The sequence below is a fragment of the Mustela nivalis genome (genome assembly GCF_964662115.1).
Source record: "Mustela nivalis genome assembly, chromosome: X".
Lineage (NCBI taxonomy): Eukaryota > Metazoa > Chordata > Mammalia > Carnivora > Mustelidae > Mustela > Mustela nivalis.
Genome location: NC_139040.1, coordinates 60,641,183 through 60,647,182, shown reverse-complemented (window position 1 = coordinate 60,647,182; position 6,000 = coordinate 60,641,183).

Here is a 6,000-nt window from a genome sequence, read left to right as displayed (position 1 = left end):
ACGAGGGCAGAAGATGCCAGTGGGCAGGTAAAGTGGAGTGAGAACATTGGACTGATATCAGAAGATAAACAAAAGGGAGAGGGAGCCACCAGAAGCGACCCATTGGAATGTAATACCCTAATATGAGAGTGCCCTGCGACTGGGGACCAGCATTAACTTGGAGCCTGGTTGAAAGCAATCAAAAAGAGCAAAGGATCATGGGGGAAATTGTGGGAATCGAGGTGGTTATGGACAGGGGCTTAAGTCCCCAGACCAAGGACAGCTACCCTGGTGCTGAGCCAGAGAGAGTGCGGCAAAGAAACCAGGTCTTGGTCCCTGAGCCGAGAGCAAGTGAGGCTAAGGGTTGGTGGGGTGCGGCTCCCATGAGGGGCTGGGAGCCTCGCCAGCTGGCAGAACCACAGCCTTTTGGCATTTCCCAAGCACTCTGTGCTGAGCTATCAGAATCTGAGTCGCGCCCGCACCTCCCCCTGAGAAAGGTGTGGGCAGGAGCCAGCCCAGGTGCTCAAGGACAGGAAAGTCTGAGCACTCCCAGCCCAGACCAGTGGGAAAATCTCCATGTTCTATTTCTGCTTGGGACCTCTCTGGCGGTCTGGAGCTGCCCAGACAGCTGTCGCTGTCATGGTTTTGGGTACAAGCAGGAGTTCCTGCGTCCCCAGGGACTGCTACTGGGAACATGCTCTGCAAGCGGCCAAGGGGGAATCTATGTGCTCTGGAGCACCCAGAGGACAATAGTCTGAGGCTTCTCTGAGAGAGAGAGGTCTGGGTGCAGTTTGCTTTACTCTAAACCTCCAAAAACCATCAAAAGCTGTCAAGGTGAGAGAAAATGAACAAACAAAAAAACCTCCAGAGAACAAAAGCTTGAAAAACTGGTTTCCTCAGAGCCCACCCCCTTGAGGGGGGTGGGAGGACTTAACTCAGGAAACATAGCCTGAAAACCCATGCAGCAGGCCTCTCCTGCAGAAATTCAACAGAAAAAAAAAAAAAAAAAGACAAGAGAACAACCACCACTACTTCATAGATACAACTTTTATTTTTAATTCCTTCCCACTATTCTGGTTCTTTTTTGTTTATAGATAATTTTTTAACCTATTTACCATCAAAGGGAGATGTCCAGTACATCAAATTCCATAATAACCTTTTAACCTGAACTTTTTGATACATATACCTGTGTTTTACTTTTGCTTTTCTATTTTTTTAAGTTTTTTTTTTAATTTTACTTTAGTTTAGTTAAGTTTATTCTTTTTTTATTTTTATTTTTTAACATTCATAAAGAGTTAAACATCAAGGTAATCCCCTTTCCTCAATCAGTGCAACCTGTATAGGTAAACCTATTTTTAATCCCTTTATCTTAGCAAAGTTGAGTCCTTTAACAAAGATACCAAGATACATCCAGGAAGAAACAAAATAACCTTCCTCACCCACACTGAGAATTGATAACCACTCTCCCATCTTTTTCTTCCACCAGTGTTTCTGTGTATTTTTGTTTGTCCTGGTAGTATATAAATCTTATACTTGAGGTTCTTTTTGACGAGTTTCTTTTATTTGTTTTGCATATATATATATATATATTTTTTTTTTTTTTTCTCTTGTCATCTACTTTCAACAGTCTTTTCGTTTGTCTGTTTTTGTTTGTATACTTCATAAATCTTACCTTGGGGGCCATTTGCGCTGGGCCTTCTCTTTCATTTTATCTTTTATTTTCTCTCTCTCTCTCTCTCTTTTTCTCTAGTTTGGGTGGGGACTCTTGATTTCTCAGAAGCGTTCCAGGGTACACCTTGCCTGCACCATGGCCGATACATTCAGCTACATCAGTTCAGCCAACTCCCACCAAAATGACTAGGAGGAGGAATGCCCAACAGAAGAAAAATTCAGAGGCTGGGCCTTCTGCAAAAGAGGTAATGACTATCGACATAGACAATATGTTGGAAAGGGAATTCAGGCTAAAAATTACCCAGGCAATAGCTAAGTTGGAGAAAGCCATAGATAACAACATGGCATTGATTAGGGCAGAACTGAAAGCCACCAGGGATGATGTTCACAATGTTCTCAATGAATTCCAATTTAATATAAATTCTCTAAAAGCTAGGATAACTGAGACAGAAGAAAGAATTCATGATCTGGAGGACAAACAAATAGAAAGCATCAGGAGGAAGCCTGGGACAAACAGCTTAGAAGACATGAAAACAGAATTAGGGAAAATAAATGATGCCATAAAACGTCCCAACATCAGAATTATTGGAGTCCCTGAAGGGGACGAGAAAGAAAGAAGTCTAGAAGATATAGTTGAACAAATTCTCCATGAAAATTTTCCCAATCTCTCGAATGGAACCAGCATTCATGGACTAGAGGCAGAATGGTCTCCCCCAAGATTATAGAATCTTGAAAGTCCATGAGACACCTGATAGTAAGAATGAGGAATCATAATTGTAGACAGGCTCTCTTGAAAGTAGCTAGGACAAAGAAGCTCCTTACATACAGAGGAAAGCCCATCAGAATAACATCAGACCTGTCCACAGAAACCTGGCAAGCCAGAAAGGGATGGCAAGATATATTCAGGGCACTAAATGAGAAGAACATGCAGCCAAGAATACTTTATCCAGCAAGACTGACATTCAAAATGGATGAAGAGATAAAGAGTTTCCAAGACCAGCAAGGCTTAAGAGTATGCAACCGCCAAGCCAACACTGCAGGAAATATTAAGGGGGTGTTCTATAAAAGAGGAAAAATCCTAAGAATATCATTGAACAGAAATATGGAGACAATCTAAAGAAAGAAAGACTTCAAAGGTAACATGATGTCAATAAAAACATATCTATCAATAATCACTCTCAATGTGAATGGCCTAAATGCACCCATAAAATGGCACAGGGTTGCAGATTGGATAAAATGACAGGACCCATCCATGTTGTCTACAAGACACCCATTTTGAACCTAAGGATACAGCCAGACTGAAAATGAAGGGATGGAGAAACATCTTTCATGCCAATGGGCCTCAAAAGAAGTGATTCTCATATCAGATAAATTAGTTTTTAAACTAAAGACTAGTCAGAGATACACAAGGACACTACATCATTCTTAAAGGGACTATCCACCAAGATGATCTAATAATTGTAAATATCTATGCTCCCAATATGGGAACAGCCAATTACATAAGAAATCTATTAATCAAGATAAAGAGTCATACTGATATGAAAACATTAATAGTAGGAGCTCTCAACACACCTCTCTCAGTAATAGACAGATCATCCAGGCAGAAAATCAATAAAGAAACAAGAGCATTGAATGAAACATTGGACCGGATGGACCTCATAGATATATAGCACATTCCACCCTAAAACAACAGAATACTCATTCTTCTCAAGTGCACATTGAACCTTCTCCAGAATAGACCACATACTGGGTCACAAATCAGGATTCAACTGATACCAAAAGACTGAGATTATTCCCTGCATATTCTCAGATCACAATGCTTTGAAACTGGAGCTCAATAACAAGGAAAAGTACAGAGGGAACTCAAACACCTGGAAGCTAAAGACCACCTTGCTTAAGAATGGTTGGAACAACCAGAAGATCAAAGAACTGAAACAATTCATGGAAACCAATGAGAATGAAGACACTTTGGTCCAAAACCTATGGCATACAGCAAAGGCAGTCCTAAGGGGGGAAATACATAGCCATCTAAGCCTCCCTCAAAAAAAAACTGAAAAATCCAGAACACACCAGCAGTCTCTACACCTTAAAGAACTGGAGAATCAACAACAAATTAAGCCAACTCCACACACAAGAAGGGAAATAATCAAGATTAGAGCACAGATCAATGAGATAGAAACTAGAGACATAGCAGAATGTATCAATAAAACTAAGGGCTGGTTTTTTTGAAAAATCAATAAGATTTATAAACCATTGGTCACATTAATCCAAAAAAAGGAGAGATAGCCCAAATTAATAAAATTATGAATGAAAAGGTAGAGATCACAACTAACACCAAGGAAGTATAAACAATCATCAGAAGTTATTATCAACAGTTATATGCCAATAAGCTAAGCAACCTAGATGAAATGGATGCATTCCTGGAAAACTATAAACTCCCAATATTGAACCAGGAAGAAATTAACAACCTGAATAGACCGATATCTAGTAATGAGATTGAAGCAATGATCAAAAACCTCCCAAAAAAGAAGAGCCTGGAACCTGATGAATTCCCTGGGGAATTCTACCAAACTTTCAAAGAAAAAATTATGCCTATTTTCCTGAAGCTGTTTCAAAAAAATTGAAGCAGAAGGAAAACTTCCAGACTCTTTCTTTTATTTTTTTTACAATATTAATTATTAGTTTGACAGAGAGAGAGCACAAGCAGAGGGAGTGGGAGAGGGAGAAGCAGGCTTCCCATAGAACAGGGAGCCTGATGTGGGGCTTGATCTCAGGACCCTGGGATCATGACCTGAGCCAAAGGCAGATGCTTAACAACTAAGCCACCTACGTGCCCCAGGCTCTTTCTATGAAGTCAGCATTACCCTGATCCCCAAACCACAGACCCCACAAGAAAGAATTTCAGACCAATATCACTGATGAATATGGATGCTAAAATTCTCAAGAAGATCCTAGCAAATAGGATCTAACAGCACATTAAAAATATTATTCACCATGACCAAGTGGGTTTCATCCCTGGGTTACAAGGATGTTTCAACATTCATAAATCAATCAATGTGATAGAACAAATCAGTAAGAGAAGAGAGAAGAACCACATGGTCCTCTCAATTGATGCAGAAAAAGCAGTTGACAAGATACAGCATGTGTTCCTGATTAAAATGCTTCAAAGTATAGGGATAGAGGGAACATTCCTCAACTTCATAAAATCTATCTATGAAAAACCCACAGCAAATATCATCCTCAATGGGAAAAAGCTTGCAGCCTTCCCGTTGAGATCAGGAACACGACAAGGATGCCCACTCTCACCACTCTTGTTCAACATAGTATTAGAAGTCCTAGCAACCGCAATCAGACAACAAAGAGAAATAAAAGGTATCCAAATTGGCAATGAAGAAGTCAAAATCTCTCTCATCGCAGATGACATGATACTTTATAGGGAAAACCCAAAAGACTCCAACCCCAAACTACTAGGACTCATTCAGCAATTCAGTAATGTGGCAGGATACAAAGTCAATGTACAGAAATCAGTTGCTTTCTTATACACTAACAATGAAAATACAGAAAGAGAAATTAGAGAATTGATTCCATTTATTATAGCACCAAGAACCATAAGATACCTGGGAATAAACCTAACCAAAGAGGTAAAGGATCTGTACTCGAGGAACTACAGAGCACTCATGAAAGTAACTGAAGAAGACACAAAAAGATGGAAGACCATTCCGTCCATTCCATTCCATTCCATTCCATTCCATTCCATGGACTGGAAGAATAAACATTGTTAAAATGTCTATACTGCCTAGAGCAATCTATACTTTTAATGCCATTCTGATCAAAATTCCACCAATCAAAATTCCACCGGTATTTTTCAAAGAGCTGGAGCAAATAATCCTAAAATTTGCATGGAATCAGAAGAGACCCCAAATTGCTAAGGAAATGTTGAAAAAGAAAAACAAAAACAAAATGGGAGCATCCTGCTACCTGCTTTCAAACTTTACGACAAAGCTGTCATCACCAAGATATCATGGTACTGTTATAAAAACAGACACACATACCAGTGGAATAGAGTAGAGAGCCCAGATATGGACCCTCAACTCTATGGGCAAATAATCTTCAACAAAGCAGGAAAAAATATACGTGGAAAAAAGATAATCTCTTCAATAAATGGTGCTGGGAAAATTGGACAGGTATACGTAGAAGAATGAAACTCAACCATTCTCTTACACCGTACACAAAGATAAACTCGAAATGGATAAAAGACCTCAATGTGAGACAGGAATCCATCAGAATCCTAGAGGAGAACATAGGCAGTAATCTCTTCGATATCAGCCACAGCAACTTCTTTCAAGATAT